A 13,207-nucleotide genomic window follows, 5' to 3' on the forward strand; every position below is an offset into this window, starting at 1 on the left:
GCATATTTTAAAATATTCTATATTCTATGTTTGTATAATGTCCATAATCTATTTTATTCTTCCTAGATATACTTTGAGTTTTACATTGTTTTATAATATGTAGGTTCATTAATGTGTCCTTTCAGATTGCATTCCATATAGAAACAGTTTAAGATTCCTTTCTTTCCTAGGTCCTTATAGTATGATTTTTTTGGGATAAAATATCAATGGTGTCAAATTTCAAAAGTTTTGTAAAGGTTATGTAAAAGGTTTTGTAAAGGCCTTTCTAAGGTGAAGATTTAATACACTGATGTCAAACTTACTTTTAATTATATGAATTACGTGTATTGTTACACTTCTAATTTTGTAATCAACTTTTTAATAACTGCTTTTCTTTTCTTGTATCTGAAGAATGAAAAATATGGAATACTTCATAAATCTACATATCATCCTTGTGCAAGTGCCATGTTAAACATTTATTGAAATTAGTGTATACACTGCTGAAACATGTAGTATCCTCTAAATTTAAGTAGTTAATGATGCAATCTTATACAGGCTTATATCCTTGTGTGCCTATTTGTAACAAGAAAACCTTATTGTTCCTAACAATGCTATTGATCTTATTTCCCTATAATTCTCGGAATAGTGGAAAAAATTATATTTTTCTGTCGATTGCTTACATTTGCAATTTTTTGTCAATGACTATTTTTATTTTTTTATTTTTATTTTTTTTATTATTTTTTGTGAACATACTGTACAGAGGGGTTACAATTACATGGGCAAAATAATGAGTACATTTCTTTTTTTTTTTTTGTCGGTCGTGGGGCTTGAACTCTGGGCCTGGGCGCTGTCCCTCAGCTCTTCAGCTCAAAGCGAGCGCTCTACCACTTGAGCTACAGCGCCACTTCCGCTTTTCTGGTGGTTTATTGGAGATAGGAGTCTCACGGTCTCTCCTGCCTGGGCTGGCTTTGAACCTTGATCCTCAGATCTCAGCCTCCTGAGTAGCTAGGATTACAGGCATGAGCCACCAGCGCCCGGCCCATGAGTACATTTCTTACCAAGCATTGCAGCCTCCTCCTTTGTTTACCCTTCACATCCCTTCCCAGCCTCCCCTCCACCCAATCCCACCCCCACCCTACCCCCCCCCACCCCCCCCCACCCCCCGCACCAAAGTTGTAAAGTTTGTTTTCGGCATGACAACTTGTACTTTTCATAGTTGCAACGGGTCCACCTGTATCCTTAAGCGACTTGTTTTCCCCATCTCCTCCACAAATTATACCGACATCAAATATAGTGAAAGCAGGGGTTATACTGTGAGGGAGGGACATACAAAGCAACAAAGAAATAATCTTATAAATGCATTAGAATTAAATGCATGAAAGAAAAACACATTTAAATACATATCTAAATGAACATTTTCCTAACATCTCATTATCTGACCTTTTCTGCTTGACTCATACATATACTAGATATTGCAAATATGGGAAAACATGGGACCTATGTTTCTTTGGGCTTGGCTTACTTCACTTAATATAATTTTTTCCAAACCTTTCCATTTCCTAACAAATGGGGAAATGTCATTCTTTCTGATGGAAGCATAGAATTCCATTGTGTATATATACCACATTTTCTTGATCCATTCATCTACTGAGGGACATCTGGGTTGGTTCCTGATCTTAGCTATGGTAAATAATGCTGCAATAAACATAGTTGTGCTGGTAGCTTTAGTGTGGTTTTGTTTGTAAACATTTGGGTAAATGTTCAAAAATGGGATTGCTGGGTCATAGGGGAGCTCTATGTGAGGTCTTTTCAGGAACGTCCATACTGCTTTCCAAATTGGTTGAACAAGTTTACACTCCCACCAACAACGAAGTAAGGTTCCCTTCTGTCCACATCCCCTCCAGCATCTGTTGTTGTTAGAGTTCTTGATTATAGCCATTCTAACTGGGGTGAGATGATATCTCAATGTTGTTTTGATTTGCGTTTCTTTTATGGCTAGGGAGGTTGAGCATTTCTTCATGTGTCTATTGGCCATCCTTCTTTCTTCTTCAGAGAAGTTTCTCTTCATGACTTTAGCCCACTTATTTATTGGGCAGTTGTTTCTTTGAGGATTTGTTGTTGGGGGATTTAATTTTTTGAGTTCCAAGTATATTTTAGATATGAGACCCTTGTCCGTTGTATGGCTATGAATATCTTCTCCCAATCCGTGGGCTTAATTATTATTAATCTTGCTAGCTATGTCTTTTGCCATGCAGAAGCTCTTTTTCATTTGGGATTTGATCGTACTTTCAAATATTTATAGTTAGGTCCAAAGTTGATGGCTTTTTCAAGTACTTGTGGAGATAATGGATTCAAAGTAAGCCTTGCTTAAGAGCTACTTCTAAATTTCTGCAGCTGAAAATTTTCCAAATGAGGTCTTACTGACACAAATGTCTATCTGACCCTTTACCCTTCTTCCATGTAGGAACAGGCCAACAATAATATCTTACCTTGACACCCTAGATTGTCTTACTGGAATAAAAAAATGTTGGTTACAAGGGATCACAGAGAGACGAACAGTTCAGACAATACTGTACAGACTAGAAGGTATTTTATCAGAATATAATTATTTTCTATACCTACCATTTCAAAAGTAGCTAAAGCCAAGAAGGTGAAAAAAATTTTCATATGCATGATTACCTAATGTACTGGCCTGTCTATCACCCAAGTAGGCAGGAACTTACACTACTCTCTTTCTATCATCAAATATTTTCATAGTTGCAGAAGTCCATATGTTTCTCCTCGTTATTAGTCTTTAAATATCTAATATTTTAATCACAATGTTTCCTCTTGCCTCCAGGCTGTAAATCTACAAAAATATTAAACCTTTAGTTCTAACTCTATCCAACACTGAGGTAGAGATAATGGAATAATACTTTAAAACAGAGTTGCCTTTGATAACCTAACCACAAAAGAACAAGGCATAACAAGTGCCTTTTTTATTATCTTATATATAGTCATATATTTTATCTTTATAAGTGCTGATTTTTTTTATTTTACATGGTGAAACTTACTAGAATTAGTTGATAATTTGACAAATGAATTGGTATTTCTTTATTACAGTAAGTAGAATTGGAATATAAACAATTATGTTTAGAATATACATTAGAATATAAATAGTATCAATGCAATATCTTCGGTATAAACTTGTGATTCTGTCTAAGTGTTCTTGTCCTTCTGAATTCACATGGAAAAAAAAAAATGTTTTCCTCTAACCTATAATGGATTTTATTCTGCTGCTCTGTTTATTGTTTTAACTCGCTTGTCCCAAAATGATTTTCTTCATATTTTTGAAGCATTCCTACTGATTATGCACAAATTTTGCTGATATGATATCTAAAAAATATTATTATTCTGCAGGACCCTTGAGTCCTAGGATCCCAGGTTCCAGTTACCTACATGATCACCTAGGCCCATGCAACAGGCAAACAGAAAGTAATTGAAAACACATCTCAATTCCTCATTTCTCATATTTTAGGGCCCCAATTCCTTGAGATGCAAGAATTAGCAGTAAGCAATTGTAAAATGCAAGGCAACTTAAAACGAAAGATGAAATCACAAAATCTGAGAGAAAGTACTCTAATTCAAACTTTCAATTTACAGATGACCAGCCCATATGAGTGAACAAGATTACAAAGTGTCATAAGATTATTTTTAATACTCCCCCTAGTGACTAATGAAATATTTAGGTCCAGAATAAGTGGGCCAAAAAATAGGTCCTGGAAGGAATCCTTAATTGTTCTACCAAGAAGCAGAAAACTTGACTTAGAGGTCAAATGTAATTCAAAAAAACAATTATTGAGAAGATCATTAGGGCTTCAAAACACTGGTATTTCAGCACAATTTGGGTCTGTGGTATAAAAATGTTGTTATTCTCAAACCAATGATAATCTCCATTTAATCTCCTGAAAGTGTATTCCTTTTCAAATAAAATTTTTAAAATCACATTCAGCAAAATAACATTTGACAAGTAGATGATACTTACATTACAAGCTTTTCAAGTGTAGGGAGCAAGTTACAATAGAGTTGATTTATTTAACCAGCACTAATGCCAAAAAGGTTCAATGATTCATTAAAGTGTAGAAATAGTACCACCTACCATTTCTGTTGTTCAGTAGGTGCCTTCCAGAAATGTGTTAAATAGATAAGCCTCCCATATTTCAAACCCAAAAGTTAGCTAATAAAGTAAATTTAATCACTTAAGAAGGTACATTTTAAAAAGTCACAAATAATTGCCTTATCATATGTTGTTTTATGTTTTCCCTATCTGTCTAACATAGTAAGAAATATGAATTTAAGTCTTGAATTTGGGTACTCTTCAGAGATGTGACAAACATAAAATCTGTCTTCTATTTCTATCATATTCCTCTATAGTCGTAAATTTAGTTTTCTTCTTTTTCCAAAACTTATAAGTAGTAGAAAGTATTATCCCATGTAAAATAAAATAATCACAAACCATTGTACAAAACCATTTATAAAAGCTGGTAGTTAGGAATATTTTCTAAGACATTTTTAAACTTTCTTGTTGACTGAAGATTAATCTTCCAAATGGATAATAATAAAATCATGTCTAGGTGCTTCACGTCTCCAGTCTTGCAAATAGTTACTGCAGATGAATGAATTATGGAAATGTAAGCTGACATCAGTTCAAGTATATGCAACATTGACATTCCATGGAATGTATATAAAGCTTGTAAACTGTTAACAGACAGTTTAACAGAATGACTATTAGGAAGTTGAAAGCAGAGAGAAATAATAGTAAAGACATGAAATGAATGAAAAATGGAACAAGGGGCTAGTACACCTAAAATACTCAATGTACACGTATGATAAAGGAATTGATAAATCAGATATAAATCTTGGAGAGGGGGTTGGTTGAGAATGATAGGAGTGACTGATCTAGGAGCATTTGACAATTAGATGGATATATTTAATTGCAACACACTTGCACAACCTTTTAAATTCAGTTAAAAATAAAACAAAAAACAAAAACACACAAAAATCACAAACAAACAGCAATCTCTAGAGAGTATGAATATGACCTCTCAAAATTTTAAGCAGTTAATGAAGAGCAGTCTTGGGAAAAGCAAACTAAGCTGTTCAAAGTGGGCAGTTAGGGGTAGGGGAGAATTTTGAACAGATTTAAGTAGATTGTCTCAGATTATAAATCACCTACATCTGCTGCAAATATTATCTTTCTTCTGCTAGTTCTCTTTGTCTGAACTGGATACTCGTCCTGAGACACCCTTGATAGATTGTGAAGATAGAATGGAAGAAACAAGCTCAAGGATCCATTACGCCACTGGACAGAAAACAATCCTCGATGGTTACTCTCATCTCTCTACACTACTCTTTCTTCATACTTTTAAGTAAATTCATTTTGAATTATATTGTTCCTTCTTTGTTTTGGCAAAGTAATTGGTCAAAGTAATTCCCTAAACATTATTGGCCATTTTTCCATCATGCTGTTTACATGTCCAAACGAGTCCAGTAAACTTCCCTCTTGCATTTGGTTGCCATGAAACAACATCTATGTTAATGAGGAGAAATCTAATGTAAACCTTTTCTCCAGAAAACCAGTCCAAGAAGCTGTGATCACAAACATTTGGCTTCATTTTTTTCCTTTTTCTTTTACCTTGAAAGTCTTCTTGTGTCTAAAGCCCAGAAAAATAAGAACTCCATCACTCTTTGGTTCAATCAATTCAAAGATATATTTTGCTAACATGATGCTTAGAGGAAACCGAAAAATTCTGCACTTTTATGTTCTCTCTTATGACTCTCGTTAGATACCATATCAGGAACAGTGAAGTGATTCTTTGCAAAATTATTTCAATAGATTACTTTTCTCTTGATCTTGCATTTGCTCTATAATATGTATGGAGGAGAATAGTATTAAATCACTCATACCTGGGAAGACAGTGTCTGGTAAAAAGGACAATGCTTACATGTTCTACTTCTATGTCCTCCTCTTAGCTCTTGCCTGATTTCCAATTATTCACAGCTTCTTGGCTTCAAGTCTAGTGAAGCTGAAGGACTATGAATCCTCCCCCACTGCTACATGTTCATGATTTCTCTTTTAAAAGTCTTTTAAGTTGCCTCTTTTGGATGTGGAATTTATTTTCATGTCTTCATTCAATCTGTTCTGCGTTGTAGTGAGCCAAATCGGCTCTGTAAAATCACTTTAGGTCGCAAAAATATTGACAAAATGTATATCAAAAAGTTTTGGCCTCCCTCCACTGCTGAAGTCAATACACTTAGCTAGGGCTTCTAAGAACACTGTTTTCTGACATTTTCAATTTGTTCAATTCTTTTCCGAACCCAAAACTTTTTTGTCTTATGTAAGAAGAGAAGTCTTCACTACGTCACTATTATATTTTGTGTGCCACTTACAAATGTGAAATTATTGGTTTGAAATATCCAATAGATTTTTTGTGTGTTTCAAAGCTTCACGTGTAAAGATATTGTAGAAAGTGTTACAAAAAGAAAAGTGTAAACCCAATACTTTCTTTCATTGTTAGGGCACTTTCTCCCTAAATATTTTGACCCAAATTATCTTTTTCAGAGTATTACTGTTTGGTAATTAAAGGTTTATTCACAAATTTTGACGTCTTATTTTTTATAAACTTTGAATTTATATTCCCTACAACCTTATTTCACACAGTGAGAGGATATTTCCCGGGTAAGGACAATTCTCAAGGGAACCTACAGAATTTACAGCAAGGTTTCTGAGGTTTGTTTAATGTGAAAAAAGCCATCTTCATCCTCATTGCTCCCTCTCTACTAAGTCTCTATGGATTTCTTTGCATGAAAACCTATTCTCCCAGGCAATTTCTTAATAGGCTAAGTTGTTAAAAATGTTTGAACAATTAAAATTTAACTGTCATAACTTTAAAATTCTTTGAAATTCCTTTATCAGAATCACGAATTCACCAATCCTAATTACACCTTTACCATAAAAAAGTTAACACGTTTTTTTTCATGTTATAGTGTCCATGTAACTATTATTTTCCAATGGCTTTGTTATGCGTACATCTGACCATTTAAGCTGATGCTGAGCAAAATGAACTCCACGATTTGGAAACAGATTTTTTTCATTTGTGGTTGTTGTTTTTGATGTAATATGTGATTTCTGTTTTCTTTGGGTTTTTCCCCTATGGTTTATCCCTGCTGTATTTGATTTTGTATTGTATATAAATTTACCTTAATTAGGAACGGAAGAGGAAAAACAAAATGGTGAGCAAAGGACAAAGGGAAAACCAATGCAATAGCAATATGTACAAGACAATATGTTTGAAATGTACATTACAACTTGTGAGGGGTGAAGGGGTAAAAGAAAACTGTGAGAAAAATGAGGTAGGAGTAACAAGTTTGAAAAGTTAGGAGTTCACTACCTTACAACTACTGTAACCCCACTGTACATCACTTTGATAATAAAATTTTAAAAATAAGCTGCATAAAATATAAATTCACTGTACTGATATGGCAAATATTATTCTTCATGTAGTAACTTTTAAAAGTCAATACTATTTGGCATCTAATTTGAATTAATTACCCCTTCTTTATCAGTGGACCATCAACTTGACTGTTATCCAACTAGACAATATTTTCACAATGAACTTGCCAATATTTTGAAAAAAGAATAAATTTAGTATATTCTCATACTAAAACCGAAAACAGTTTATTTCTAAGGAAACCCATAACTTTTAAAAGTAAATAAATTGTTAAGAGGACAGAATATATGTGTTCTTCAAAATTTGTATCAGTAATAACTACTCATTTTTAAATTCTCAACATTCCAAACCTGAGAGGTTCAAACAGTACCTGTTTGCATGTTATGAAATTCTGGAATAGATGCAGTTTCCAATGGGGTCTTACAGATTGAGAAGTCAACAGAAAAATAGAAACATTCTGTTAGAGGATAAAACTATGAAGCATTTGTAATAATTAATTTTTCATGAGTAAGCAAATGATTATCAGTGTAAACCATTATTTCTATGACCGTCAATTCCAAGATTTATGCCATAAAGTCATACTAGCCCAACAGTTTCCAACTTGTAGGGTGTATCTTAAAATTCCTTAATTCACATCATGAATAGCTTATCTCTATAGTGAAAATACTACACCTCTGCTAATGTGATGCCCTCCTTATTCTGGAAAGAACACCACAATAAACTGAGCTGCATCATTTTTCCCACAGTGTTACTCTTGAGATCAGAACACTTGCAAATATTATTTATATTTATACTTTATAACTATATTATATATATTCAGGATGCTAAGAATGTAAAATTATGGTTCAAAGCCCACCCAGGCAGGAAGATTTTTAGACTCTTATCTCCAATAAACTTCTCAGAAAAAGCCAGACACAAGTGGCAGTGAGATTGAAGTGGTAGGGCATGAGCCTTGAGCTCAGCGACAATATCCAGGATGAGAGTTCAAACCCTAGGACAAACCAATAAAACAGAAACAAAAATAAAATTGAACCCTAAACCTAGCATTTTTATCATTGTGTACAGGCGCACATAATTAAGGAAATTGTTTCTTGTTACATATATGTAGAAGAAAGAAGATGTCACGCAATTATTCTATTCATACCATGTTATACCAAAGATTCAAAAAACGCTTCATGTTCCACTTAGGAGTACTGCTTTTTCTATATCAATCCCATAAATCTACATACTGGACTTGGCTTCAATGTTTTAATGTTGTCTTATTTGTAGAGATTTTTATATTGTATTGAACACTTATACTTAAACACAAAACTTCTATTTTTCTATTATTGCTATTGGTTCTCTTATTTTTACCTCATGTGCCCTTGGGAAATTAATGCACAGCACACACACTCACAAGAAAATCATCTGAGATCTTTCTTACCATTTAAAATTCACCTTACTTTATAGAGCACTTAAGAAGTTTGAACTCAATCTACTCATGGATAATGTATTTATAAGCAATTTAAATTTCATATTTTCTCTTTACTAAGTTGTCTCTGAAACATGTGTGACCTCATGTCCAAAGCTGTCCTTGTGCTATTTCAATGAAGCCAAAAAGTATTCATTTTATCTGGAGCAGCGCCATATATTCTTACTGGAAGTAAATGGAAGTAACTTTTACTGGATGTGAAAATTGATTCCAGGAGAGGAACTGAACATAGCGGAATGAGAAAATTCAAGTTAACTTTTGCTTTCCTCTTTATTGTAAGAGAAAAGAATCCAAGGCTTGAAGGAACCTCTGTCATTGACTTTTTTGAGTGTCTTCTTTACTCATATAAAACTTCTAATTGAGAGTATTACAAAAGGAAACAATGGCTGTTTCAAGGCCAGCATATAACAAAAGGAAATAACTTTTTTTTTTAAAAGTGTTCTACTACAAAGAAAAAAACCACGGAGGTTAAAAAGTCTTACGGATGAATGTTTCACTCCTGAGGTGATTCATTTTGGCAGGAGTCACTTATCAATTCCTTTAGTCTGGTCCTGAATTTTCTATAGCAATAAGGATTCCAAAAAAGCAGGATCCAATGAGTATGATCGGCAAAAGCAACCTTTTCTCAGACCAGTACTCCTTTAAAGAGGGACCCAAAGAAATACCTAGGATTTCCTTTGTTTGGTTGTTTGTATAGTTTGTGCTGGTTCTGGGGCTTGAACTCAGAAGCTGGAACTCGTCCCTGTACAGTTGTCTTTCCTGCCCACCTGCCTCCAAAACTAGTACTCTACTGCTTGAGCCAAAAATCAACTTCTGATTTTTTGGTGTTTAATTACAGATAAGAGTTGGACAGACTCTCCTAAATGGGTTGGCATTGAGATGAGATAGTAAGAAAGCTAAGTGACATCAATTGTATAGACTTCTCTTTTGAACCAAGAAATATTAGGTGAAGTTTATTATAAAACCAATGTTTGACAATTTTTAAAAGAGAATATGTCCAGCAAAGAAGCCATGACTTAAATAACTCAGCAAAAGTAGGTGCACTGAATCATTTAGGAATTACTTTCTCTGCTTGGGAAGATTAATCTTGAATTCATCATTCCTTTTGGGGAAACAAAGTTTTATTTGCACTTTTTTGTTGGTTGTGAGGCCGGAACTCTGATCCTGGTCATTGTCCCTCAGCTCTTCAGGTCAAGTTAAGTGCTCTACGACTTTAGATACAGCACCACTTCTGATTTCCAGTGGTTAATTGAAGATAAGAGTCTCATGGACTTTCGTGACCAGGCTGGCTTTGAACCACAATCCTCTGGTCTCAACCTATTGAGTAGCTAGGATTACAGGCATGGGCCACCAACACCTCGCTCATATTTGCATTTATTGCAGTTAATGACACTAAGTAGACAAAGAATGGAAATCTGAATCAAATGATGTGACATTGTAGCTTTTCAGAAAAATTGAGATAGCAATAAATATGTCCTCCTTTTCCATTTTGTTATATTAATGGCTCATGAGCTATGGAAACCTTACATTAGCATTCTCTTCCATATGTGTAGGTGTATTTAGTATCAGGAAATGTTCATAGAGATATAGAGAAAGACAGATTTTTAGAAAACAAAGGAGATCAGGTATGAAAGAACAGCAAAAGAGATACATTTATCACCCAGAGATTAAGAACTAGCTTAAGAGATTTAGAATGCTAAAGGCAATGAGCAATAACCTTGGTTGATAACTAATTCTTCAATAACCAAAAATGGTTCCCTAGAACGCTTTCTGCTATATCTTAGTTACTATTATTTATTCCTTCCACCTGGAGTTATTCCTTCTCTTCTGTCAAAACTGTTAATTAGCCGCTGCTTTTTGGTGCTATGACTGGCCTACAAAGTTTCCAAATCTCAGTTTACCCTTCTCATTGTGATTAGCAGTGACAACTGAAAAGCCTGGAATCTTTGAATTTACAGAATTAATCTTCACCTGATATCTAAGCCCATTCCTGGCATTAACTGTCATGACCTAATGAAAAAACATTTTTTTCAAAACAGTATCGTAATATAAGTAAAGTACATGAATTAGGGACTATTGTCAGGTATCAGTATGGAAGGAGGAATTATATATTTCAAGTATGGGTTCTTTATTTTGCATTTAATAACTAAATGTTTATTGTTGCTTCTGTTGTTGTTGTTGTTTTTTTGCCAGTCCTGGGGCTTAAACTCAGGACTAGGGAATTATTCCTCAGCTTTTTTGTTGTTGTTGTTCAAGGCTAACACTCTACCACTTGAGGCACAGCACCACTTCCAGTGTTTCTTTTTCTGTTTTTGTGGTACTGAGGAATTAAACCCAGGGTTTTGTGCATGCTAGGCAATCACCGTACCATAAAACCACATTCACAGAGTCCTAAATGACTTCCTTAAAATGGCATTACATTTTCGTTCCATAACTATATATCATAATTTTGGCCAGAAATTTTTGCTAGACAAGGACTTTGAACATAATACTAAGTCCAACAAGGGTAGATGTACAATGAATGACTGTCATGGTCTAGCCATGGACAAAGGGCCTTACCTCATGGAGCTGGTACAACAGACTGAACGAGACAGCTCCTGACCCACAGCCCACCTCCAGAATTAGAGGGTCTCTAATTCTGGAGCCACAAGGGGATGCTGGCCTCCTCCTCCAGCACCCATTCTATCAGTTCCTTAGAGAGAGAGAGAGAGAGAGAGAGAGAGAGAGAAAGAAGGTCAGAATTACACTTAAGGCAGGTGCCGGTGGCTCAGGCCTCTAATCCTAACTACACAGGAAGCTGAGATGTGAGGATCATGATTCATAGCCTGCCCAGGCAGGAACATCTGTGAGACTCATCTCCAAAAGAACCACCAAAAAACCGGAAGTGGTGTTGTGACTCAATTGGTAGAGTGCTAGCCATGAGCTGTGAAGCTTGGGAACAACAACCAGGCCCAGAGTTTAAGCCCCATGACTGACAAGAAGTGGACCTTCCCATCACATGAAGTGGACTGAATAGCACTCATTGTCCTAGAGAGCATGGCAGAGAAGTCAGACCAAGCTTCTTGTCAGCTGGGAGTCATGAGTAGGTCACCTGATTTCTCTGTGCCTAAGTTTCTCCAGTTGCAAAACTGAACAAAGTGAAGGATTCCCTTCCTCATAGGGGTAGAGTAATAATGAAAGAGAGCCATGTTTTTTTTCATAATCCCATACCAGTCGCCCCATTAATAACACACACCATCTAAGCCCTTTCCAGGTATCTTCCTGTCATATGCTCACAGAATTGCTGAGAACAGGATCTGACAGCCCCTCCCTCTGTACCTGGCCCTGCTCTAGAGATTCCTGTTTATTAATCCCTTGTTTCCTCAAAACTGTCCCATGATGATACTGAGGTCCAATAGTTGAGGCCCTACCCCGAGCTTCACCTGTGGTCAAGAATCAGCTGCCATGGACTGAGTTTGGGATATTCCATCTAAACCATTGACTGAGCATGGTGCTACATGTCTATCATCCCAACTACAGAGGACCGGGCCTGGTGGCACATGCCCATCACAGATAGGAGTACCACGATCCAGCCCAGCCTGAGCATATATGAAGTCTTAATTTCGGAAATGCCCGACAGAAAAGCTTGGCTCGCATGGTCAAATACGTGAGTGGCAAGCCTAAGGCATTGAGGTCAAACCCTAATATACCAAAAAGAACCAGAGGCCCAGTGCCAGAGGCTCATGCCTATAATCCTAGATCTGAAAATCACAGCTCAAGATTTAAAATAGGGTTTGCCTGCCTATCAGACGTCATGATGAGAAGACCCAAAGTCTGACCTATGCTGTTGCACTCCATATTAGCAGGGCTCACATCCTTACTAAGTTCTCTGTCTCCTGGGAAACCAATCCCTAAGCGCCGCACTCCCAGGTCCTCCCAAGCTTCCACTGTTACCAACCAGGCCCAAGGGAGTACACAGCTCCAGGGCACACAGATCCCTTGTTCTTCTAATTTAACATTGCTGAGTCCCCTTCAAGCGTCTTACCCTTTCAGGCCCCCAGACCTCAGCTGTGAAGCCCATGCACCCCTCAAAAATAGCAGGTAGAAGTTACCAAAGCATCCAGCCTCCATGTTACAACCCACTTCTACACACAAACACACTCATTCAGACTGGTGAGAGAAGGCTCGTCCATGCAGTACCTGCAATTTGCCAACTGATCAGTCACTTGAGCACAGTCAGTCTGCACAAGGAGAAAGATCATCTATCTCTCTGTGTCTCTCTGTCTCT

General features: G+C 36.1%; 1 pseudogene; it reads right to left on the bottom strand.

Annotated features, from left to right (window-relative positions):
* Positions 1 to 394: 394 nt before the first annotated feature.
* LOC122119029 lies at positions 395 to 493 on the bottom strand (annotated as a pseudogene).
* Between the last annotated feature and the right edge of the window lie 12,714 nt (positions 494 to 13,207).

This window comes from Dipodomys spectabilis, unplaced genomic scaffold, assembly GCF_019054845.1.
Source record: "Dipodomys spectabilis isolate Male_0828 unplaced genomic scaffold, ASM1905484v1 ptg000159l, whole genome shotgun sequence".
NCBI lineage: Eukaryota > Metazoa > Chordata > Mammalia > Rodentia > Heteromyidae > Dipodomys > Dipodomys spectabilis.